Here is a 27,142-nt window from a genome sequence, read left to right on the forward strand (position 1 = left end):
GAAACCTCCTGACAAACCAATTGCTATTTCAGAAAGTTTTAAAAATTACTTTAGTTATTTAATAATTTTTGTTATTTTAATAATTTAGTTAATAGCATTCGTTCAATTTGAATGATGGCACTCATTCAATTTGCATATTCATTCAATTTGCATATTCATTCAATTTTCTCTCTCCCTCTCTCTCTCTCTCTCTCACACACACACACACACACACACACACACACACACACCCCAATGGTTGGCACTGAAGGTAAACAGTATGTAAGTTACAGGCTCAGACCACAGGTAACAAACTCACAAATAACCACTCTTACACTAATGATGCAAGCTTCACCCCTAAGATGCTGTTGATATGTTTTTCAAGTTTCAGGAAGAAGAGATCGCTCTTTCTTAGACTGCGGTGACCATACAATTTATCATCCAAATACATACAGTTTTGAAAGTGAACAGAGGTACCGTTATCAATTATGCCTGGATCACAGACTCATTCTTTTTTCTGAGACACATCTTCACCCTACCTGAGCACCCCTTTGTACCCCATACACACCTCCAGCGCTTTACTGGGCATGCTGGTCTATATGCCCACCTCCCTCCTCCAAATTGTAAGTCTCTTGGATCTTAGCTTATAATGCCCCTCCCCTCCCCTCCTTCTGATGGTGGTTGTTTGGGGAGGAGGCGTCTGATGAGAGGTCTGATGGTGGATATGATGACACTTATGCTGTGTTAACTGGGAAGCCAGGCATCCTGTACAAAAAGCATGGCAGTCTAGTCCAGGATCCAGACAATTCCTTCTACAAGACTCCGTTACAGGCAAGAGGCATGGTCCTTGATGCTCTAATGCTACAATTTAAAGTAAATTATAAAAATAGGAAGAAAATCAAAGCTATGTTCAAATCTGAGCACAAAAACTCGTAATAACATTCCAAACTTGAGTTCACAAGCAGAATTATGACACCAAAACATCAGCATGACAATTTTTACTGCAATCCATCTTTCTTCCCTCCTCACTAACCCATGAATCAAATTGCGGTCACATGAATAATCTAAGTTGCACTGACTCTAGCTCTTAAACTGCACAACACGCAAACGCTCCTCCTAATATTTCTCCAAGTATTTCTGGAGGTAACCGGAGTGTTTCATACGTGTTTAACAACAGTCCTTTCATACGTTTTCCCTCTCTTTGCCCACTGTTAATGTCCCTGCTGTTACAGCGACTGAGGTCAGTGCCTTGATGTCGCCTCTGGTGCCGGCTCCATCGGATGGCACCCTCAGGCCTGTGCACCTTCAGGAAAACTGGCAGGACTGGCTGGACCTGGTGCAGTGAGGACTTGGAAGAACTCAGACTGGCTCTGACATGCCACTGCATTTCATGGAGTTGTGAGACGCTCCCCACCTAGCACCTAGAAAGGAAGAACTCAGACTGGCTCTGACATGCCACTGCATTTCATGGAGTTGTGAGACGCTCCCCACTTGGCATCTAGAAAGGTTGCAATAAAATGGCAATTCCTGTTTTCTGAGACACTCTAACGAACAGAAAAGCAGGCCTTCTGGGAGTCAATCTATAGGAGAACTTTTGGCTAAAAGAGACTGAAAAGAGGGGTGTTGTACACATTTGGGGAGGACATTTGTGAAATGGGAAGGATAGATGCCCCTCCCCCATCATCCTGTGCTGTGTGCAGCAAAGCTGGGATCTGGGGTCTCCCAGAGCCTCTAGTGTAGCGGGTCCCTTCTCCTAGGAGCTCAGATCTCATTGAGAGAGTGACCGGGAGCCAGATATGTGGAGATGAAAATGTCAGCTTGACATTTACAAAAGCCGGGCTGAATCAGACAGATTCACCCACTCAGTGACAGGTCTTGCCTCTCAGCCACAGGCTCATTCAGCTTGGGGAGCAGATCCCCAAACAAAAGGAGAGTGGAAGGGTCTGACTCGACCATGGCCTAGTTCACCTCTCAAGGTCAAGTAAATCACACACCTGAAGGGGAACAGGGTGTGGGGCAAGGAGCGTCTCACTAATGGAAGTTCCTCCACAAACTCAAGGCAAGAGGAAAGGAGGTCCCGGCCAACCACTTTCCTGAGGACTTGGACGTTGGCCCCTGGAATCAGACGGGGAACATGTTTTCCCATTTCAATTTTCCTCCCAAGAAAATGTACAAATACCTTTCAAGGCCACAATCCACATCCACTTGAGATCAAAGCCCTTATTTTTAATCATTATGTTATACCGCTTCCCTGGAGTCCCTTATTAGAAGATTTTAATAAATGTTGACTAAAATCAAAATAATTATTCTCATTATCACCATTCTTTCAGTCATAAATAAGTCTGGATTCCTAAGTACCTTTTACTAAAATTGCTTTTAAGAGTACTCAAATCAGAATAACCCAAGAAACTTAATACATTCTTTTTGGAACATATTTCAAAACAAAAGTCGATATGGAAATCTCTTCAGCTCATTTTTCCCCCAAAGTAAGTAGGCTGGAGACATCCCTTTTCATCAGGCGTGGTAGCACGTAGAGTCTGGAAGTTGAAAGCTATGAAAGCTGGTTGGTGTTTTGGAGAGGTAATATTAACTGGGTCAAATACTCAAGTGTGATTTTTCTTTTTCAAATTTTTTTTTTTTTTCTTTTGCGGTACGCGGACCTCTCACTGTTGTGGCCTCTCCCGTTGCGGAGCCCAGGCTCCGGACGCGCAGGCTCAGCGGCCATGGCCCACGGGCCCAGCCGCTCCGCAGCATGTGGGATCTTCCCGGACTGAGGCACGAACCCGTGTCCCCTGCATCGGCAGGCAGACTCTCAACCACTGCGCCACCAGGGAAGCCCAAGTGTGCTTATTTTTAAAAATAAACCTTTACTGCATAAAGAAATCTACACTTGATATGCAGAGTATAAGGCTTCTACCTCCTTCACAACCTTTGCTGATCTTTCACATTTCCATAGCTGGGCAGGAGAAATTAAGTCAGGATTAAGAATTATTTTATGAGCACATTTGTAGAACCCAGATTTAGCCAGAGGTCATGGGCTGATTTTTTCTTTTTTTTCCACTCAGAATAGGATAAAATAGATTTACACTGGGATTTTACCTATTAACTTGCAGTTTTGTTTAATTTTGTTTATGTGAATGTAGAAAGATAATATTCTGAAAAAGTGCATCAAATGGCCTTAAATTTTTTAAATGTAGTATATTACTTTCTGGACTCAAAACATAATTTTAATATAATAACAGGCTTTAATGAGGACAGAATCCATTAATTAAATAAATAAAAAATAGAGTGGTAGTAAAAGTGCCAGTATAGGTAAACTTACTCTGAAGCAGGTGGTAGCTGATTCTTAGACACAAGATAGACAATGAAATTACCACCTCAGCCCTGGAGCCAACAAAATTCAGGACAAATTTAGAGCAATTCAGTCGCTCCATTAAGGCATAATACTTCATATTCCTAATTAGCACCCTTTCCATTTCTCACAGAAGAAAACCAAAGTTCTTTCTGCTATAAATGGTCTCAATTTAGTATTCATTAGTTTATAAGCTAAAACTGAGTGCCCTGAGTTGTGTTGGTAAACATTTATGTTCATCAATTTGTTTCTTATTTGTTTAAATGGGTTTCTAATGATTTTTTTTCTAAATGGGTGTTAGTTTTTTAAATTTTGTTTTTACTATTACTCCGAACAATATATTCAGATTTTGTTTTAAAAATCTACCCAACAGACTCTAATTGTTTGAAGTTCATTCTAGGAAATAAAAATGTGCTGAGATTTAAGTAAAATTAATCTTTGTTAATGGGCTATTATCCAAACACAATGGTGGTTTATTTTCAAAGCTCACACTTGCTTCAAATGGGGTTTTCTCATTTATATCAGATTCCTGAGTCCTTCCAGCCATCCGTATGATTCATACAGTTATAAAGCAGATGGAAATGATTTTCCTGAGAGAAAGCTGGATAGGGTTCACTTATACAATTAGGCTCTCATTCTCAAAATAATTATGTATCTTTCAGGCACTTCTACATAGTTTATAGTCAAATGGGAAAAAAATCAGCTATCCATTCCAGGTTGAAATCTCTTTTTAAAAAATGCTATTTAGGGACTTCCCTGGTGGCACAGTGGTTAAGAATCCACTTGCCACTGCCCCTGAATTCCCAGCTGGATTTTCACCAAAGAACTCACACTGGAGAGATGTACTTTCAGTGCCCCACCTGCAAAAAAGCCTTTCTGCGGAGTTCAAACTTCGTGAAGCATCAGCGAATTCACACAGTAGAGAAACCCTGCAAGTGATAACTGTGGGAAGGGCTCTAGCGACTTCTCTGGACTGCGCTACCACAAAAAAATCCACATGGGAGAGAAGCCCTATAAGTGCCCCATCTGTGAGAAGAGTTTTATTCAAAGATCCAACTTTAATAGGCATCAGAGGGTTCACACAGGCGAGAAACCCTATAAGCGCTCCTGCTGTGGAAAAAGTTTCAGCTGGAGCTCAAGCTTTGTCAGACAGCAAAGATCCCATTTGGGAAAGAAACCCTTTCAATAGCCAAGCTCTCTGAGTCCATGTCTGTCTCCCGGTCCATTTAAAAATACTTGGCGGGCTTCCCTGGTGGTGTAGGGGTTAAGAATCCGCCTGCCAATGCGGGGCACCTGGTCTGAGCCCTGGTCCAGGAAGATGGGTTTGAGCCCTGGTCCAGGAAGATCCCACATGCCGCGGAGCAACTAAGCCCGTGCGCCACAACTACTGAGCCTGCCCTCCAGAGCCCGCGAGCCACAACTACTGAGCCCATGTGCCGCAACTACTGAAGCCCATGCGCCTAGAGCCTGTGCTCTGCAACAAGAGAAGCCACTGCAACGAGAGGCCCGCGCACCGCAACGAAGAGTAGCCCCTGCTCGCCGCAACTAGAGAAAGCCCGTGCACAGCAACGAAGACCCAGCACAGCCAAAAATAAGTAAATAAATAAATAGATTTATTAAAAAAAAAACCACTTGGCTCCATCCGGAGAAATTGCATCTCTTAGAAAATATCCCTGTTCTCTCATTTTTTCACGGATTGGAGAGGAGAGACTGCAACATGGTTTTAGACATGGAGGATATCTCAGCCCCTGGATTGAATTTCACACAGGCTGACTTTCTTGCTTCTGCATCAGCAGAAAGAAAAGTCTTCACCTTTCAGCTTGTCTCTTCTCTTGGACCCCTTGGGGAAAATGTGTCACTTGGAGGTCCCGTTTTAGGAGTGCTCTCTGGGAAGAGTTTAACTGGATTTGCCGCAGCTGCTACTGGGAAGAACCTTGGACCTGCCCTTTAGAACTGTGTTCCTAGAGCAAGTCTTCTGTTCCAGAGGGGGGAGCGTAGAGGCCAATGAGCTTAGTGTGGTCTTTGTCATAAAGGTGCAAAGCTAACTCCAAGCGTCCCTTGTTTTCAATAAACTTGGTGGTCACTCCCCCCCCCCCCCCAAAAAGACTTAAATATAAAAAGCAAAACTAGGGATTTCCCTGATGGCGCAGTGGTTAAGAATCCGCCTGCCAATGCAGGGGACATGTGTTCGAGCCCTGGTCCGGGAAGATCCCACATGCCGCGAAGCTACTAAGCCCATGCACCACAACTACTGAGCCCATGTGCCGCAACTACTGAAGGCTGCACACCTAGGGCCTGTGCTCCACAACAAGAGAAGCCACTTCAATGAGAAGCCCACGCACCGCAACAAAGAGGAGCCCCTGCTCGCCACAAGTAGAGAAAGCCTGTGCGCAGCAAGAAGACCCAGCACAGCCAAAAATAAAGAAGTAAATAAATAAATTTATATTAAAAATATGCTGTTTGGACAATGTGGTCAGCAGAATAAAGCCCACTCCCCCCCCACCCCGCCACCAAAGATGCCTGTGTCCTAATCCCTAGAACCTGTAAGTATGTTAGGTTACATGGCAAGGGGAATTAAGTTTGCCAATCTGCTGACCTTGAGATGGAGAAATTATCCTGGTGGGTTCAATGTAGTCACAAGGGTCTTTACAAACGTAAGAGGGGAGAAGTGTCAGAAAGAAATTTGAAGATGCTACGCAGCTTGTTTTGAAGTTGAGGGAAGGGACCATAAGCCATGCATGGATGCAGGAGGCTTCCAGAAATTGGAAAGGGCAAGGAAATAGATTCCAGAAGGAGTATGACGCTGCCAACACCTTGATTTTAGCCCATTGAGACCCAATTCAGACTTCTGACCACCAGAACTGTAAGATAATGAATTTGACTTGTTTGAAGCCACTAAGTTTGTGATAACTTCTTACAGCAGTAGTAGGAAACTGATACATTAATATACGGTAGCATCTTGAGAGGTCCTCCAGAGCCTACTACCAGCATTAATTCAAACCTCTATCCTCTATTCAGTAATCATATTTTGGGCACCTGCCACGAGCCAGGCAGGGTTATCAAGAGAGCCAGGAGGGGCTTCCCTGGTGGTGCAGTGGTTGAGAGTCCGCCTGCCGATGCAGGGGACACGGGTTCGTGCCCCGGTCCGGGAAGATCCCACATGCCGCAGAGCGGCTAGGCCCGTGAGCCATGGCCGCTGAGCCTGTGCGTCCAGAGCCCGTGCTCCGCAACGGGAGAGGCCACAACAGTGAGAGGCCCGCGTACCGCAAAAAAAAAAAGAGAACCAGGAATGTTGCTGCATCCTCTGAGAAGCTTGGAGTCCAGTGTTGGAAACAGACTCAAAAATGTGTAGACATAACAAGTGAAATAAATATGTTACAGATCACATTCACGTGCTTTTAAAGAACAAGTGCCTGTGTAACAACCTGGGCTTCCTAGATTCAAAACAAGTCATTTAGCCTCTTGGTCCACAATTTATCTGAACACTGAGAACAATATGTTTCACCAAATGTAGCTTCAGGAATAAAGACAATGCTCTAGACTGATTTGCTCAGTCTGTGCCAATTACATCTCTAGATCTGACCAGCTTTGCTGACCAAGAGCTGGCACAGAGATTTCACCATTGGTGACCAGTGAGCTGAGTAAGAGTCACCAAGGCTCTAAGTCGGTGCTTTGTGGCACAGTTCCTTCCTGTGTTTTTTTTTTTTTTTTTTTAATTTGCGGTACGTGGGCCTCTCACTGTTGTGGCCTCTCCCATTGCGGAGCACAGGCTCCGGACGCGCAGGCTCAGCGGCCATGGCCCACGGGCCCAGCCGCTCTGCGGCATGTGGGATCTTCCTGGACCGGGGCACGAACCGGTGTCCCCCGCATTGGCAGGCGGACTCTCAACCACTGCGCCACCAGGGAAGCCCTCCTTACTGGTTTTTAACTGTAGGTAAAGCTGTAAAGTAAGCTAACATGCAGTGGTTCTGATTTGATATGTTACATCTTCAAAACACATTAAAAGTGACCAATACAGGTTTCGTGCCAAAAAAATTAATTGATTACTGCAGGTAAAATATCAAACACTGTGATCCAGGGAAAAGGGAAGCTCTAGAAACAAATTTTATGTGGTTTAATCAAACCACATGGACAATCTTATCAGGCAGTTCTGATGCCAGACATTCCAGCTGTATCTATAAAGAAGATTCCACCACGGAACAGAAGCAATTCAGAATTATGGTTCAATAAAACTAAACATGCATATTGAAAAGTGAAAATTTATAAGCTAATAATCATAACATTTCAAAATATATAACTGGGGGCAAAAAGGAAATTGAAGGTGTCACGCATCCAGAAAATAAATGACTAATGATGTGTCTTAGGAGAGTTAACTGGGTGATGATATGAGAATTTCAAGCAATAAGCAATCTTCTTAAAAGAACATCCAAGCCTTGGGGCTGAGTTTAGAAGAATTGTCTTCAACATCAATTAATACAATTTTCTGTTTCCTTTTTGCTATTGGTTCAGAAATTATGCTCATCAGATCACTCTAAGCTACCATTATTAATACACCTAAAAATGTGATCTTTTATAAGAATGCACTTAAATTTTTTTTAATTTTTAATTTTTTTTTTTATTTAACACCTTTATTGGAGTATAACTGCTTTACAGTGTTGTGTTAGTTTCTGCTGTATAACAAAGTGAATCAGCTATATCAGCCACATCTCCTCCCTCTTGCGTCTCCCTCCCTCCCACCCTCCTTATCCCACCCCTCTAGGCAGATCTCCCTGTGCTATGCGGCTGCTTCCCACTAGCTATCTGTTTTACATGTGGTAGTGTATATATGTCAATGCTACTCTCTCACTGTCTCAGTTTACCCTTCCCGCTCCCCGTGTCCTCAAGTCCATTCTGTACCTCTGTGTCTTTATTCCAGTCCTGCCCCTAGATTCATCAGTACCATTTTTTTTTTTTTTAGATTCCATATATATGTGTTAGCATATGGTATTTGTTTTTCTCTTTCTGATTTATTCACTCTGTATGACAGACTCTAGGTCCATCCACCTCACTACAAATAACTCAATTTTGTTTCTTTTTATGGCTGAGTAATATTCCATTGTATATACATGCCACATCTTCTTTACCCAAAAGTGCTTTTCTCTTTTCAGTTGTGCAGTGACCCTAGAAATAATTTTCTATATGAAAAACTGTTTGCTTTCCCTAGAACTGAATAAGTAAATTACTAAATAATGCATTTAATGTTTGTTAACTTCATGCTTTATTCTATCACTAATTCTTTGATAGAAATGTCAACTCCCAGATAGTCTTCCTTTTTTGATAGAATTTTTCTTGGTAAATAAACAGAAACAATAATTATATAATGATATTATATCAACAGAAAGCTAATGGTTTAAAGCAGAAAGCTTTGGCTTCAGATTATAGTGACCAGCATCAAGGGTTACTTTTAAATCTCAAAAGTCCAGTGAGAATAGTAGGAATGTGACCAATGATTGGGTATTCTTCCTTTGACTTTGAGAGAAAGGAAGTAAATGAAACAGAGCTCACACCACTTTTCAGTTGTTCTAACTTAGCCTTCAGAAGCCCTGAAGAGCAGCCAGTGATGTGAAAAACTTTTCAAGGGTATAGTCATTCCGAGGAAAAACTAATCATTTATCCTTCCACGCTGGGGGAAGAGGGAAGGATGAAGGTTGGGGCACAGCAAATTTGGTTAGACAAATCAGGAATATGAGTGGAAAGGAACTGGCCTTTTAAATGTACTTTGTTCATCATTTTTTTGCCAAAAAGGTCACAAATCTTATTTGTGGTAAAAGAGTTAAATGACAAAATCTTTCAGCAACAGGGAAAATATAAGATAATCTTTGTAAATTATGCACCTTCATTTCAATACCTGTTATGATGGAAAGGACGAATGTCATTAAATACTGGAGGCAAATACCTAGAAAAGCATAGAACAATGAAAAACAAGGCTCTTTCTGGAGGGGATATAACAACCCAATTTTCCTCCCTGCTAGACAGTGATAGCCCATGTGAAAAAACTGATGAGTCAGATGCCAAAAATTAGGAGAGCTTTGAGATCTTCCCCATTTGACGTTGTCAATAACAAAATCCAAAGATTATTACCCAGAAGATTAAATTGCAGCGTGTTGCAGACCAAGGGATGAATCAGTGAACTAGCTGTTCCCTATGTCGGCAGGCAGCGAATTGCCTGGAGGGCTTGTTAAAATCCAGATCGCTGGGCCCTGCCCTGGAGTCTCCAATTCAGTAGGTTTGGAGTTGGACCTAAGGATTTGCCTTTCTATCAAGTTCCCAGATGATTCTGTTGGTCAGGTGACCACACTTTGAGAAGCACTGATCTGGAGAATCAGTGTGGTTCCTGGCAACTATAGATGCTTTTTATATAGGTACGTTTACCAACTACCTACGTAAAAGCCTTGAGATAATCCTATGATTGCAGCCAAGGAATAATGTACCATGCCACGATGGCTCTCCTTTTCAAAAATCATTTCCTAATTTTTTTCCCTACAGTTTTCAATATGCAGCTTCTCTTTTCACCTATAGTGAATGGCATTAATGCCTCAAGTCTTCCAACTCCTCACATCTCCCTGTATCCATACATTTTACAGTTCCCTCTGGAAATTCCTCCTCCATTCTGGGTTGGGCTTGTGACTTGCTTTGGTAAATAGGATGAGGAAGAAGGGACAGTGTGCCAGTTCCCAGACTAGAACTCAGGAGTCCTGGCATACTTCTGCTTACAGCATTGTGAGGAAGACAAGCCTGAGCTGGTCAGCCGGCCCCAGGATGAGAGACATGTGCGGCAGAGCTGCCTTAAATGAGCAGCTTGCCAACCTGGTCCAGAGCAGAACTCTCAACCAAACCACAGACCGGAAGGAGCCCAGCCACGATTAGCCACGCCCAGCTGAGAAAAGTCAAGCGCCACTAGATCAGCTGATCCCCAGTCAACCCCAAAATGGGTAAGTTCTACTAAAAAATGGTTATTTAAGCCATTGAGTTTTAGCTGATTTGTTTTGCAGTAATACTTAATACACGATCCCTAGACACTAAACACTCTGTTTTTCACCACTGGGCTATAAGTGAACTGCTAATATGATAAAAACGAGATTTCATTTTATCCCATCTTTGCTACCAGAATCTGCGGGAGAAAACGTTTCAATAATTTAATGTCATGCTTATTTTATCTCAGGTAACAGTAAATTTGTGATTGTGTAAAATGTTAGGAAATAAATTATTTGTGCAATTATTATTCCAAGATCTGAAATCCAGTCACATTGGCTTCTAGAATATGGAAATCCTCCAAATCATAGGCTTTGATAAGAATGGAAATAAATCCGTTAATACTTAGACATATTTTATAGCTTTGCTATTCTCTTTTAAACATTAAAAAGTTTCTTATTTTCGATAAAATAGCTACATTGTTCAGGATCCTGTAAGTTGAATACAGAAAGCTTAAAAAAAAATAAAACAGGTGAATGGCATACTTTTGATGGAAGAGAGGATTATACTATTAATTTTGATAATAAAATTTTAAGTAATGATTTCTCATGAGGCTACACAGCTAGTATTATCAATATTTTTCCTTCAACTATCTAATACACAGAAGCTCATTGTAGAATGACTTTTCATCAATAACTCACTGTAAATTTTTTAAAAATCAATTTTCTTCCCTCAAGACAAAAGATTTGTATGGTAAAAGAATTGAGGTAACCCATTTTCTCTCAATGTAATAAAGAGCTCAAAAGAAGCACATAAGAAATCAGAGAAAATCTCTCTGAAAAGTACCAGAGGGAAAATTTCTCTATATGTTGAGACTATTGATACCAATTGAAAACAACAGCTCTTTGTAAGAGACTAAAAATACCTACAATTTTAACATACAATAAGATGTAAACCAGTCAAGTGATTTCTTTAAAATTCATTTCTGAAGAGTTGAATCAAACTAGTCTGCTTCATTCATTCTTCATTTACATTTGACTTTATAAAGCTTTCAATTCTTGGTTCTCAGCATCTAGGTATTGCTACTTCATAGAGGCCAAAATAACTGGTTGTTTATGCTATTTCTTAAGTTCTCCTGATAGGTTTTCAATGGACCTCTATTTTTCAGCAGCAAAAACAGATCACCGTAACCATTCCTCGTTTTTCCTGTTCCCTATCATATCCATCATGGTGAAGGCAATAGCATTTTCCTCGTATAATCTTGGCCAAGTCCTTTGAGGGGTAAGGGTCTGCCTTCACAAGGACATCGGGCAGATGGTGGTGTTCGCAATCAACAATGCTTCATAGTTAATTTCATTTCTTTATCCACCCATTCATTTGGCAAACATTTACTGAGGGCAATTATGTGCCAGATACTGTTTTAGGCTTTGAGATACAGTAGTGACTAAAACAAACTCTTTGCTCTCTCAGACAGACAAAAGTATGTGTATAATATATCAGGAAGTGCTACAATAAAAAGGCAAATAAGGAAAATGGACAGTTACTTATTCCCTCTGAAGAACTCAAAAGGATTTCAGATATGTTTGCTAATTCTCTCAGTCATCATTTAAAGTAGAATGCTGAAAACTTAGGATATACAAACAGAGCAGATTTTGTTAAATGAGTAAATGCCAAAAAGAAAAACTGTTCCCAGGAAACAAAAAATATACAAAACCCCTTCCACTGACATCTAGTTTTCTAGTGCCCCTGATTGTATCAACTGAAGTTAGAAATGGATGTAGGCATTTTGGAAATGCAGGAAGAGTCACAATGTATGGCCTCTCTTCAGGCACACATGTGAGACGATAGCAAGAGAGTTTTTGAAAAAGAGAATTGTTTGGCTGTGTTTCATTATTCTTATCTTTTCCTTTGACATCTTTTTATATTAAAGTCTTCTGAACAAAAAGAAAAAAAAGGAAAGAAAAAGATTTTTCCAGTGACTCTTGCACTAAAGCAAAGATTCACTTTGTTATAAAGCAGAAACTAACACACCATTGTAAAGCAATTATACTCCAATAAAGATGTTTAAAAAATAATAATAATAAAATTAAATTAAATTTAAAAAAAGGAGTTAAGATGAAATCAAGCCTTGTGGTGCCGGTCCTTGATTTAAAATAAAGCTTAAACACTTCAAAGGGAAGAACAAGATTAACACAGATTCCTCCCAGGAAGGAGTAGCCGTTCCTGCCTCAGTATTCTTCAAAAAGCAACTCCAAAGTTCATTGATCTCAAGGAGGCCTGGACACCGGGCTGCAGTGCATGACTGCATCCCATGAAGCGGACACCAAAGAGCGGGAAGGTATAAGGAGCCTGCCCTCAGGCAGGCTGGCAACCTGTTCCGGGTTTCTACGTGATCCCCACGTGCAGGAGCTGCAGCTGGTGTTCTGCCTCAACGTGAACATTCAAGCTCCAAGTTACAAGATCTCAAATCAATGAACTTGAGAAACCACTTTAAATTGTCAATATATTATTAGGATAGTAATAGTATTTACTTCATAGGGTTATTAAAAGCATAAAATGAGCCAATATTTTTGTAACATGCTTAAAGTCTAAGTGCCTGGTACATAGTCAGTGCTAATATGCTTGCTAAATAATGTCAGTAAATACATGAAGTAAATCTGTAGTGATGTTCAGAGAGTGGGGTCCGGCTACTCACTGCTCAAAAGTCAATAAAGAGGTAAAGTTGGTGGAAAGGAAAGTTTGGATGCCAGCAGTGGCGGTGTGGGGAGACACTCCTGTCCAAAGGCCGACTCCCCCCAACACTGACAACCAGTGGACGGAGGGAGGGTGCTACATGCAGAAACAGCACAGTCAGCTCTGAAAGTCATCTTTTTTTTTAACATCTTTATTGGAGTATAATGGTTTTACAATGTTGTGTTAGTTTCTGCTGTATAACATAGTGAATCAGCCATACGCATACACATATCTCCATATCCCCTCCCTCTTGCATCTCCCTCCCACCCTCCCTATCCCACAAAGCACCGAGCTGATCTCCCTGTGCTATGTGGCTCTAGGTGGTCACAAAGCACCGAGCTGATCTCCCTGTGCTATGTGGCTGCTTCCCACTAGCTATCTATTTTACATGTGGTAGTGTCTATATGTCAACACTACTCTCTCATTTTGTCCCAGCTTACCCTTCCCCCTCCCTGTGTCCTCTACATCTGCGTCTTTATTCCTGTCCTGTCCCTAGGTTCATCAGAACCATTTTTTTTTTTAGATTCTATATATATGTGTTAGCATACGGTATTTGTTTTTCTCTTTCTGACTTACTTCACTGTGTATGACAGACTCTAGGTCCATCCACCTCACTACAAATAACTCAATTTCGTTTATCTTTATGGTTGAGTAATATTCCATTGTCTGTATGTGCCACATCTTCTTTATCCATTCATCTGTCGATGGACACTTAGGTTGCTTCCATGTCCTGGCTATTGTAAATAGTGCTGCAATGAACACTGTGGTACATGTGACCGTCATCTTGAAATTGGTCATCGGTGGTCTGATCAGCATCTTCTTGATTGTTTTAAGTACAGTTAATATTCAGTTCCAGGATCGGTTTGTTCCCATTTCCTTGAGGCCAGTTCTTGGAATTGTGGCAGCTTATGTCACGGCTACAGCCTGGTCATCATGTAGTTAACTTCTCCCACCTGGTGGGGCTTTCAGTATCTACAAGACAGCTCACAGGATATGGCTCAGAATATTACCTGTAGCCCTTGAGAAGGCACTAAAGGTCCTAGACTTTGCTTACTGACTAAACTATTATTGTTTTGTCCTGTATGACTGCTTTTGTGTCTGCATTTCCTCACTTCTCTGATTAAACTTATTGTTTGGCTAAAGTTTTTCCACAGACAAAAGGCAGCCTGAGGACATTGGGGCAGGGAGGACAGGACCATAGGGTCCTGCTCCGTTTCAGTAACAGTCCGCTTTCTTTGGAAATTAAATGAAACCTTACCTATGATACTTTCCCCCAGTTTCTCCTGGTGGACACTCCAGGTACCTTGTTGGATGTCCTCACATCACTACAGCTCTGTTTGATTAATGTACCTACATCTACCGGGCTCCCATTTTGATATAACACCGTGGTCACCAAAATGGAATCCATGTACTCTAGGGGGAGCAGATGACAATCTACTAATCTCGGTGAAGAAAATATTAGAACTTCTCTTGATATTTGTTTTTATCTTAAAGTGAGATAGAAATTATGCTTTCCTAATATTTATTACACAAACTGACAGGGGTAGGAAACGAATTTTAAATAATTATGTATTTATTGGGGACTCTTGCACAAAAATGTTTTACTGATGAAACCTTCTGAGAGTACAGATCATCTGTATGTTCTTCCCCATTTCAGGTCCAATGACAGGATATATATGTACATTTTTACTTAAAAAGCACAAAATATAGTGCAGGCTTCCTTAATGTGGAGTTCATGGATCCTCGGAGGATCCACAAATAGAACTCAGGAGATGTATGAGCCCCTTGGAATTGCATAAGACATTTTATATGGCTGCCTATTTATGCATTTTACTGGGCTTTAATACAATTTTCAAAAAGCCAATGACTTCCCCAAAATTAGAGAGATGAGGGAAACTTTTCAAAGTCCCGAAAGTCTATTTTAAGGCACATATGTAAATACCACCTCTCAATAAACACAATTTAATTACAGAATTGTTTCTAAAGAACTAAATCACTCCAGAGAAGTGATGTCACCATCATGGTGGCATAAGACGTCTTTTTTTTTTTTTTGGCCGCACTGCGTGGCATGCAGGACCTTAGTTCCCGGACCAGGGATCAAACCTATGTCCCCTACAGTGGAAACTCAGAGTCCTAACCACTGGATCATCAGATAATTCCCAAGACATCCTCTTTTTTTGTCTCCTTTTTGCAGCAACTAATTAGGCATCCACGAACAAACAAGCCTCTGTGGGAGTTGTGGGATCCAGCACCATAGGCTAAAAAACCCAGGACAAGTCTCACCCACCTGAGCACCCAGTGATAGGCAGACACACCTTGGTGTAGGATGCAGAACCAGTGGAGCCGGAGAACCAGCCCCAAACCCTCACAGCCATGGTCAGGGGAAACCTGAAGAGAGCTGATCTGAGCAGATACTTACGGATGAGAGAGAATTTGTAGAAGTCCAGCCTCCCTTAGGGGAGATTCCAGCATGTCACTGGAGCAAATATAAATATATATATATATTTATTTATTTATATAAAACTCATATATATATGAGTTTTTATGTAGTGGAGAGGGGAAGAGGAACTTGGTCCCTGCCACCCCTCCCCCAACATGACTCAGAGGAGGGCCGAACATTGGGAGGTGACGCCTCTCCTGGGGAAAAAGAAGAGGGATGCGTGAGCAGCTACCCCAATTCCCTCCAATAGCACCCAGAGTACTGAGGTGGGACCTCCCTGATTAGGAGGAAGGAGGAGATCAGGAAAGAGCCAGATAAGAACATAAAAGGCATTAAAAGGGAAGTGGTTCATGCTGACTGTGATCAGGAAGTCAGCAGGAAGTTCACCCATGAGCCTTTGGGGGAACCTCATCCAAGGATCTCCCCGCCAGGTCCACAGCTACCCACAAAGCCCCAAGTGCTAAACACAGACCTCCCCCCACTCTGCAGCCAGCTCCTTATGAACACTTGGGAGTACAGCAGTGAATGTCAGTCAGGTAAAGGAAGTGCTATCAGAAATATCTGTGGACAAGGGAAAAACCACAAACTTGAGCTACAGAGCCACCTTCTGGAAAACAAAAGAGAGGTTTCCAGCAGCCAGCCTGCTGAGCTGTAAGAATCAAAGAAGACATAAAAGCTTAAGAATTCTTCCAAGAAATGTAGAGCAGGTGTATTATACATACAAGGTCGGAGAAAACCCCAGATATAACAGAACCAACAAACAGTATACCCCAGCTGTAGGTAACTAGTGAAGATTTGAGAAGGTGTCTGCTATTCCAGTGTGAAAGCAGCAATGTAAAACTACAAGGAAAAGGAAGACTCAAGGAAACAAATCAACACCAAAAGATAACAATAATCCTCCAATAAATGAGTGCAAAGGCACAGAATTTTGTTATCTAGCTGATAAAAAATTCAAAATAGCTGTTTTGAAGAAATTCAATGAGCTACAGGAAAACTCAGAAAGATAATTTAATAAAATCGGGAAAAAAACTCATGAACCAAATGAGGAATTTAATAAAGAAGTAGAAGTCATAGAAAAGAACCAAACAGAAATGCTGGAGCTGAAAAATTCAATGAATGAAATAAAAATGCAGTAGAGAGCATCTACAGCAGAGTAAATCAAATGGAAGACAGAATAAGTAATCTAGAGGACAGGACTTTGAAATAACCCAATCAGGGGAACACAAAGAAAAAAGAATGGAAGAAAGCTGAGAAAGCCTACATGACCTATAGGATTTCAGCAAACTTACAAATATTAAAATAATCGGGATTCCAGAAGAAGAAGAGAAAAATGGGGGGGGGGGGTGGGGGAAGAAAGTTTATTTGAAGAAATAATAGCTGAGAACTTCCTAAACCTGGGGAGAGACTTGGACATCCAAGTTCAGGAATTTAACAGATCATCTTATTATCTCAATGTAAAAAGACCTTCTCCAAGACACATTACAATGAAACTGTCAAAAATCAAAGATAAAGGGCTTCCCTGGTGGCTCAGTGGTTGAGAGTCCACCTGCCGATGCAGGGGACGCGGGTTCGTGCCCCGGTCTGGGAAGATCCCACATGCCACGGAGCGGCTGGGCCCGTGAGCCATGGCCGCTAAGCCTGCGTGTCCGGAGCCTGTGCTCCGCAACGGGAGAGGCCACAACAGTGAGAGGCCCACGTACCGCAAAAAAAAAAAAAAAAAAAAATCAAAGATAAAGAGAGAATCCTAAAAGCAGCCAGAGGAAAAAAGGTGGTAATTTACAATGGAATCCCTATTAAGCTATCAGTGGATTTCTCAGCAGAAACCCTACAGGTCAGGAGAGAAGGAAATGACATACTCAAAGTGTCGAAAGAAAAAAAATTAGTACCCAAGAATGCTCTATCTGGCAAAGTTATCCTTCTCATATGAAGGAGAAATAAAGATTTTCCTAGACAAAAATAAAAAAATAAAGTTGTCGGGGTTCATCATCACTAGACCTTCCTGCAAGAAATGCTGAAAAAAGTTCTTCAAGCTAGAATGAAAAGATGCTAATCAGTGACATGAAAACACGCAAAAGTATATAACACACTGGTACCGGTAAATATAGGGAGATTTAGAAAACGCAAATCCCATAATGGGATTCTGTGTTAACCACTTAACTATAGTATAAAGGTTAAAGGAAAAGAGTACTTAAAATAACTATAGCTACTATGATTTGTTAATGAAAACACAATATGAAAGGAGCTAAATTGTGACATCACAAATATAAAAAGGAGGGAGAAAAAGCATGGAGTTCTTGTGTGGGATAGAAGTTAAGTTGCTGTCAGCTTAAAATGGATTGTTTCACCTGCGAGATGTTTCATGTAAGCCCCATGGTAACCACAAAGCAAAAACCTAGAGCAGATTCAAAAAAGATACAGAAAGGGGAAAGGGCGCATACCACATGGAAAATCACCAATTTGCAAGGTAGGTAAAAACAGAGGGAAAAAGAAACAATGGAAATACAAAACTACCAGGAGGCAAACAGTAAGATGGCATTAGCAAGTCTTTACATATCAGTAGCCATTCTAACTGTAAATGGATTGAATTCACCAACGAAAAGGCACAGAGTGGCCGATGGATGAAGAAAACGAGACCCAACTATAAGCTGCCTACAAGAGCCTCACTTCAGTTTTAAGGACACACAAAATCTCAGCGTGAACGGATAAAAAGGGTCCCTGAGGGACCATCTTTCCCTTTTATAATTGCCAACACTTAGGCTTCAGCAATTTGTCAAAATTAGCATTGAAACATTCTTACCAGTTTATGGCTCTAGCAGCTTCTGTTCCAGTTAAACTAATCTCAGCTGTGATTCTCTATATTCCCACATTTCTTCAGATTTGGGGGTGATAATTTGCCCTACAATCTCAGTTGTTTGACGGATTCAAGAAAAGTCATTTATTTTCAGATTTGTCCAGCTTACTTCTTGTTGTGAGGACGGGATTGAAGACTTCTAAGCTCTTTACTTGTCAAGCTGGAAGTGGAACAGATGCTTTGCAAACCCCTGCTGGCCTGGAATCCTGAGAACCGGCTCCCCTCAGCCCAGGCTGCGGCGTCCTGGTTACTCTGCCTGCCGTCTCCCGAGCCTTCTCAGTCACAGCTCGGTCCTGGAATCATGCTACTGCAGAATGGCAAATGGAGGTGCTCGGAAAGGCTGTGCATTCTGCTCACTCACCCTCACCCCCAATTAGCCCAAAGAGAGTTCCTCTCTACCGGGTTAGAGCCTCCAGCCCCTAGTCAGTGGGCAGAGCTTGTCTTAAGTACAATAACGAGGACCAATGTGCATTTCTGCCCTTCAACTTTCTTTTCAGTGACAGCGCCCAAGATGCTCACTGCTGTCATACTATTCGGGGTTCCCTCACTTTAAACACCTACATGGGCCAGCAGGTCAAATAATATTTGGGGCTCAGACTTCTATTAACAGAGTTTTAAAAAACCTCTGAGATAGAACTCTTCCAGTAGAAAAAAAAGGAAATAACATCAAAGATGTTTAAACTGGGCTTCCCTGGTGGCGCAGTGGTTGAGAGGCCGCCTGCTGATGCAGGGGACATGGGTTCGTGCCCCGGTCCGGGAAGATCCCACGTGCCGCGGAGCGGCTGGGCCCATGAGCCATGGCCGCTGAGCCTGCGCGTCCGGAGCCTGTGCTCCACAACGGGAGAGGCCACAACAGTGAGAGGCCCGCGTACCAACCAAAAAAAAAAAAAAAAAGAATCTTAAGTAATAGAACCTAACTAAGAGTTAAAACAAGTGAAAAAAAATATTGAAATGTACACATGATTGTGTTAACTAAATGAATCACCCAGTGAGTAATAGCTATAAGAATTTGGAGGAAAGGGTAATTCCTTCAATCTGGGGGTGGTCGGTACCACTAGATAATCTTCAACATCTTGCCAAGTCTCACTGCTAGCTCCTAGAAGAATACCAAGAATGCAAGAGCATTCCAGTGGGTGAAGGTAAGTTTGTAGCCCAGTCTTTATTATTCTTAATGTTCTCAAACAATTTCAGACAAACTGGATATGTCAGCTCCATAACTGAGTCCAGGTCTATATACACTAGAAGCGTCAGATGTGTGATGGAAACATCCGTTCCATTCAGGTCTAGGTGGCAAGTGACAGAAGCAGTATATTTTGTTTCTGACAGCTGACCAGCCACATAACTCATTACAGAATTCAGAAGTCTCATGGTTTTATCTATAAAGCTGCGCCTGTGTTGGAGGTGTTCGCAGTTCTTATATACTCATTTTCATTTGTGAGCTAGGTAGATTGATTCAGGGAACCATTTGGCAGAATCTGTTATAGAAATTGTAGACTATTTTGCCACTGAAGAAACGTCACCACACTGAAGTCTTTGAAAGACCCAGAGCTTTTGTTTATTACTTATTTTTTTAAATTACATGACTGTAAATTTTTATTTCTATCATTACAAGGTTGTGTCTGGCCCTTTACAGATATATGAATGATTCTCATTCCGACTTTGGGGGAGGATCTCATTATCTTTATTTCTATGTTAAAATTGAGATTTGAACTTCTGATAGACCGGGGGAAATTTTATAGCTTTGATCTCTCAAGATCTGGTCCAAATGTCACGTCATCTATGAAATGTTCTGTCTTTTGACTCTGGTAGCACTTTGCAGAAGCACTCCGTCAACAGTGAACGGATACTCTTGAATGGGTCACTTCTGATGATTTGATTAAATAAGACACAAGTATTTAGTCCTCCTGCACCTTAACCACACGTGACTGCAGTTAGCACAGAAGTGGGAGAAGCAGAGCTTGGGAGGGGCTGCTGAGGCCGGCCAGTCGGGGAGGGGGGTAGCGTGGATGGCATCGACACCCACTCCATGAATTCACGCTGGGGTCAGCGTGATTCTTTCGAGGCAGTGCATCCACACCTGATTTTATAGTTCCCTTTCTGATCTTCAGATTTTCCAAATTTCCCTGAGGGACCATCTTTCCCTTTTATAATTGAACAAGGACCAGAAACACACATACTTTCACATAAAACAAAATCAAATTGTTAAGGAACAAACCTTTTAATATGGCGACCACTGTAAAGTCCTACCTGCCTCTATCATGTCTTTTCCACTCTCTTACACTTTTGTACGTGCCAAAACCAAAATAAGGATGAAGTTTGAATGGGCAACACTCATTTGTTATATGTTTCTATTAGAATAATTGTTATAATATTTTGTAATCGTAGTCTTGAAAACAATTTTGGGAAACCACCAAACTAGTACAATTAGTACAATTGAAGCAGTGGAAGAGCAGAGTCATGCAAAGCAATATTTAATAAAAGTGTTAAGTTGATTGGTGACGGCAGTTAAGATTTTTTTTTTTTTTTTTTTTTTTTTGCGGTACGCGGGCCTCTCACTGCTGTGGCCTCTCCCGTTGTGGAGCACAGGCTCCGGACGCGCAGGCTCAGCGGCCATGGCTCACGGGCGCAGCCGCTTCGTGGCATGTGGGATCTTCCCGGACCGGGGCATGAACCCATGTCCCCTGCATCGGCAGGCAGACTCTCAACCACTGCGCCACCAGGGAAGCCCGGCAGTTAAGATTTTAAGACAAATCCTAGAAAGATTTATGATTTCCTCCCCTGGGGTTTCTTGGCATTTCTGCAGGTGTCTGAATGGGAATCGGGGCCTCTAGAGCAAGCTTCCTAGGGTTTGGAGCTGAGCAGAGACGCATGCCAAAGGGCGCTCACATGCATGGTTTTTTATCAGCATGTAGCTTTTAAACTTGTGATATTAAACAAGGGGGGTGGGGAGGAACTTACTTGTTACCCAAGAAGACCAACATTTTAGTTCCTTGCCAAAATCAGGGGTGACTCCCTTATCTGAGCTAGGTATGGTTTTAAGATGAACATTTCAGCTACAAGATACAGAAAGCCAAAGTGATCCACCACCCTTCCCTTTATTCTTTGCCCAATCCATCCTATGCAACACACAGGCCACAGCCAAAGGTGTCTTCATGCTAAAAGTCGTAGTGCTGGAACTTTTGAGCTGGCCCGGCTCACCTGTCTTGGGGAACAAACCCATTGGGGGTTTGCCAAAAGGAGGGGGAACAACCAGGTAATTACCAAAATAGAAGCCTCTTTTATTACCTCCCTGGGACAGAAATATTGGGTAAGGGTAATAGTCAATCATAATTACATTATTTCAGTGGCAGAACCCCTGTATTCACCAATAGCAACATAAACAATCCTGGACAGAAGGATTTTTCTGCCAGACTTTTCTGAGTATTACATGTTTCACTATTTGCAATACATATGTAACTGTATTCTAGGAACGCTGCATCTTGGTGTAAGTGATAGGCAAGAGCCACAATTTGCTAATCCTATTTCCACTAAGAAGGGGAAAGAAATCATCTGAAGAGTGTTGGAGAGATCCAAACTTATTGAAGGCAATTTTACTAAGGGTTCTCTGAGCTCCTACTACATCCCCATGGAGACAGATTTCAAATGCATATAAGTAGCAATTTACATCAGGTTGTCATTATTTGTTCCTGCATTCTTAGCCCTTCTCAGAGTTCTGTGATTTTTTTTTTTTTTTGAGTTCTGTGATTTTTGTGCTGTCCCCATCAACTTGGATGCATGAAGTTAGCTATTCTCACAAATACAGTATCATTTCCTTCAGGAAATAGCAGTTCACTAACCCACCGACTATTGTGTCCTTCTTATCTACTTTAAGATCTTCACTTCCTGAAAATTGAGGAATAGTTCCCCTACATCTCTTTTTCAATGTTATGCCCTTAATAGGTGAAAACACATACCGATTCATAACAATCTAAACCTTAACATGAGGGCAAAGTATACTTTCAAAACTTTATCCCAAAGCGCCAGTAGAATAAAGAAAGGGGTGGGGGGAGGACAGAATACGGTGGACTGAGAAGGTGGAGAAAGATTTCATGAAAGCAGTCAATCCTGAGATAAGCGATTTATGAAGAATAAGCGGTTAAGAACAAAGTTATTGCTCAAATGTTTTTTTATAACAGGTTGAATTTCTATGCCAGAAACCAGCTACCCTATTATGAATTAGATCCAAATATATGTTTGCCATTCTACACTGGCCTTTGAAAAATAGCAATGAACCTAAATAATACTGACTTTCTGGGAGAAGGAAAGAGATGCTACACTTGTTAAATCTGCAATCCAAAGTTTATACACACACGACTACCAAAGGATTTTCATATCCCATACTAATCCGGTAAATATTAAATTCCTATATACTTGCCATAGTATGACTTTATGATGTTACGAGCTGCTGATTCATTCAGTTGCTTAGAAACAACAGACTTGTTCTAGTTTACAATTTTAGCTTTAGCCATTTTGAGCATATTAATTTTAGAGCTGTGCATACTCACCTATGAAAGAGTTACTGTCTACCGCCCAGTATATTTATAGAAAATTCTCTTACTGTAACTTCCCAGTTGCTGACCAGGGTCAGATTCTAAACATTATTTAGCTTTTGTACTTAACTTCTCAAGTCCCCAGGAACACAGTATTCCAGTAACTGGGCTCTCTCACAGGGCAATTGAATTCCATCTTCTATTTAAAATACTTTCTCTCTTGACGTTTGAGTCTGGTGGTGCTGATGCATTTAAATAAAGTCTTCCAAAGGTTAAAAAAAATCTATCATTTTATAATGACTGTCTGTGTTCTAATTCTTTTACAAAGAATGCTAAAAGTATTTAGATACTACTACCAATTTAAAAACAGACTTTTAAACTCATTGAACTATTCATGGAATATAAGTTGCAAGGACAGATTCACCAAAGCTGTATCAGCACAAACAAACTAAAGATAAAAAGTGATCAATTATCCACTGAAATCAATCAGTGTGGCTTGACTAAGAAAAATCTCCTTGGTATGTAATTTGTTATGGACTATTACACGCTGTCTTCAATTGTCACATGTGAACAAATCTTACCTCCCAACAAGTTCACATTTCATGAGTATCAGGGCTATGTCCCATACCTCTTATAAAGCCCTGTTTCTACTTAACACACTCCTAATGACAGGACAGGTACTTAATAAATATTTATTGAATTAAATGGAATTGATTAAACTTAATTTACTGATTGAGTTAATTTACTGTTATTTTATACCAATAAATAACAGCAGATTTGGGAAACTGTAATATTAGCTTAGAAGAAAATCCCACTGATTTCTCCTATCACCCCCCACCCTACCCCACAACCCATTCTCAGTGCCATGGTAGCAATTCTACTTCTAGAATTCATTGACTGAGAAAATTCTATGTGTATATTCAGAAATCTCTTGCTGAGACACCAAGGCCGCCACATACCCCTCTTCTTCCTGCCCATGGTCTGGTCAGAAGCACACATACTGGGAACTGCTGGGTTAATCTTAGGAGCGTTTTTTAAGGGCAGATCAATAGAAGATAATAAATGAAGATTTCCAAGGTATCTTTCAGCTATGTTGGGGAAATGTTTGGAAACTTGTAGAAGCAGGTGAACAGATGAGGGGATAAATTATTACAGAAATAGAAAATTATAAAAGCGATAGAAGACATCAGCCTGGGCTTTGCCAACTGCTGATAATTCTTCACAACTACCAGAACTTCCCTGACTTACCTGCTGTAAGGTCTGCCCACATACTTTGTTGTGATTTTCTGTGTCTCCCGTGCACCCTTTCATATTTTTATCTCCTCAAAATATTTTTTCTTGCTCACAATAAAAATAGCTGTCTTTTTCTCTGACTATTTAAATATTACACATTCATGCAAAACCTGAAGCTTATGGATAAGTATTTGGAGAAAAACAAACTTGCCTGGATTTCTATCACCTTGATATAAATCGATACCATGGTGGCCATGTGTTCATTGACCATTTGGATTTTCTCTTCTGTGGATTATTTATTCACGATCTTTGACTATTTTTACTGTCTTTTTCTTATCAGGTTGTAAACACTATTTGTGCGGTATTAACACTAATCGTTTCTGTCAGCTGTTTTGCAAATATCTGAAGTCATTTTGCAATATTAAAGTTTTTATGGTTGGAGTATTTGTACATTTTGTGTTTGGTATTTTTGACCTATAAAAGCTTTTATACACAGAGAGTTTAATGCATCCGTTCTTTCTTTTGTAGCTTCTGGGTCTCCCGTCACAGAAAGACAGGTTTTCTGCAACACTGTTGAGCTGAAGGCACCTGAGTGCCGTTACGTTTGCACAGGAAACAGGAGAACTCAAAATCCGTCATGTTTCCCGGATGTGTTCATGTCTGATGTTCCCAAATGGTGATGTAAACCTGTGACTAAAGTGGCAGGAAAGCCACAAAGCCGGAGCTATGTCTCTACTGGCAGGATCCCACCTCCACGTAACGTGTCACCAGCAACTGCACAGTCCACAGACACCCCAGGGACGAGGGAAAAACAGCACAAAGACATGCGCGGCTGCATTTGTTCCGTAAACTCACCTCACTTCCGCTTCTTTTTGTGTTTCTAACTAGACCAGAACCCACCTGTCTCTTCATCTCCCCCACCTGGACATCTCCTAGGCAACTCCAACTTAAAAGGCTCCCAAAGCAAACTCTTGATTTCCCCCTCATCCCCCTAAACTTGCTCCACCCTCCAGTCTTCTTTATCTTAATAACTAGCAATTTTATTCATGCCGTTCCTCAGATCTAAAACCTTGAAGCCATCCTTTATCTCAGACCTCACAGCCAAACCACTGGCAAACCTTGCCGGCCCTTCCATCAAAACCGATTTTTAAATTTCAACTCTTCCCACCTCACTGCTGCTACCAGTCTAGTGGTGGAATTGGTTATACTTCTTAGAGAACTATATCTCTTTGCTTTTAACCATCACAAAATACCACCTTCACACACACACACACACACACACACACTATAATCACAGAGAGGGTCTTCTCAAAATTATATTCTTTTTCACAGCTATTAAATATTACTAAAAAAGTAGAGGATGAAATGCATACCCAAAAAGGAACTATCTTTTCACTTTCAGCTGCTTTTAATTTGGGGGGTGTCCATGTAGAAATTATGTAAATAATAGTTTTCTATTTCAAAAAGCCTTTTCCCTAGACATAATAAGAATATGCCACTCAATGTACATGTATAGATCATTAGTTTAGGTTTGTGCCTCCTTTACTGATCCTAGACTCATTTTGAGATGCTTAAGGTGGCGCACTTAGAGGGCATTTCTCTTCTTCTATATACGTGATATATAATACGTGTGAAAATATATTATTCTTGCCTATCATTTTGGTTACATCGACTAGCTTTATCAATGACCATAAACAATATAACCATCTGAAATAACTGGATCTTATGAAGTATCTTTTACTTGTACCGTTTAACACAGTTATTGTTTCTATAGATTACATTTTTTAATATATTTTTTGTCAGCTGCTTTGCTGCCAAAACTGTTTTTCCTTTTTTATTTCTCTATGATGAAGTAGTATATCAAGAAAAGATATATTTGACTGATAATCAAGAAGTTACCTAACTTAAGAAAAACTATACCAGAGGCTCATTACAATGCTGTCACCAAGGCCTAATAATGAGGGCCCTGGCCCAGAAAACAATGAATCTGATGAGGAACCACTGAGAATGACTCTGAACTTCAGGGAGCATTCATTGTATGAAGGGGGCTCCAGTGATTTTGATTGACTAGGGAAATACCTTACAGTAATGCACTCTGGGGCTTCCCTGGTGGTGCAGTGGTTGAGAGTCCGCCTGCCGATGCAGGGGGCACGGGTTCGTGTCCCGGTCCAGGAAGATCCCACATGCCGCGGAGCGGCTGGGCCTGTGAGCCGTGGCCGCTGAGCCTGCGCGTCCAGAGCCTGTGCTCCGCAACGGGAGAGGCCACGACAGTGAGAGGCCCGCGTACCGCAAAAAAAAAAAAAAAAAAAAGATGCAAATAATGCACTCTGTATCCAAGCACACAGCTTTCATTATTTTATGAAGTAAAAAAACGCTTTTCTAAATACTCCGAATGGAATATAATTCTTCTCTTTCATTTATTTGAGTGGTAAATGACCGTACCTAAAAATCATAAGATTAAAATAGCAGCCCCTTCCTTTTATGTGCATTTCTATCTGAATGAAATCTGCCATACCTCAGGGCCTGTGTTCAGTGTGATATTTTCGTTCGGGCTCAGGCTGTAGCTAACACTCTGTGCTTCAAGAGTAAGATTCTGAAAGCATTTATTTTATTGTTTTTCAATTTCAATTCTATTTTGTATTCTTAGAAATATTTTCTAGAAGGAAAGAGGAAGAATGTCAAAGATTTTTTTTATTTGTGCTTTTCACTTACTATTTGATTTTCATAAGTAAGCCTCAAATGAGTTTATTTTCCTATTGAAAATCTCCCACTTCTGTAAGTCTTCCCTGTAAACAGTAAACAGGGGTAGAATGTACCAAGTAACCTAGCAACCATCCAAATTCCATCCACATCCCTGGCCTGTGCTCTGGTTCTACAGGAAAGAACCATTCAATCCAGTAATAGACAAGAAAGAGAGCTGAAATCTTCCTGACAAAGCTGGAGAATTAGTAGTGAGCAAAGCATTATGCAACAAAATGGTCTGACTTTCTACAAGCACGCTGGGTTTTTTAATTCAGTATAGAGGACCAAGATTTTGGTTCAAGTAACTAGAAAAAGAGAGTTGCCATGTACTG

General features: G+C 41.0%; 1 long non-coding RNA gene across 3 annotated transcripts in view; it reads right to left on the bottom strand.

The window, feature by feature from the left end:
* LOC109549634 (uncharacterized) overlaps window positions 1-27,142 on the bottom strand; it is a 259,103-nt gene that overhangs the window by 89,506 nt on the left and 142,455 nt on the right. The gene's annotated exons all lie outside the window — the stretch shown is intronic.

The sequence above is a fragment of the Tursiops truncatus genome, chromosome 2 (genome assembly GCF_011762595.2).
Source record: "Tursiops truncatus isolate mTurTru1 chromosome 2, mTurTru1.mat.Y, whole genome shotgun sequence".
Taxonomy (NCBI): domain Eukaryota; kingdom Metazoa; phylum Chordata; class Mammalia; order Artiodactyla; family Delphinidae; genus Tursiops; species Tursiops truncatus.